This window comes from Belonocnema kinseyi, chromosome 8 (genome assembly GCF_010883055.1).
Source record: "Belonocnema kinseyi isolate 2016_QV_RU_SX_M_011 chromosome 8, B_treatae_v1, whole genome shotgun sequence".
NCBI lineage: Eukaryota > Metazoa > Arthropoda > Insecta > Hymenoptera > Cynipidae > Belonocnema > Belonocnema kinseyi.
Window position 1 is genome coordinate 61375712 of NC_046664.1, and position 321 is coordinate 61376032.

The following is a 321-nucleotide window of genomic DNA, read 5'->3' on the forward strand; positions in this document are numbered from 1 at the left end:
CATTCGGGAATTTCCTTGTTCAGATATTTTATAACTCAGCAATTTTCTGTCGGGAATTGTATTATTTGGGAATATTGTAAACTCTCGGAAATTATTATTTTTCGAGAATTTTGCATTTTGGCAATATTATAAGCTGTTCGGGAATTCTCCAATTCGGGAATTATATCATTGGGGAACTTTGTAATACGGGTGTTTTTTTATTATTCGAGAATTTAATTATTAGGAAATTTTACTATCCCGACTTTTATTATTCCTGAATTATATATTTCGTGTTTTTTTAATCGTCCCCGGGAATTTTACTGTCAGGAAATTATATAATTC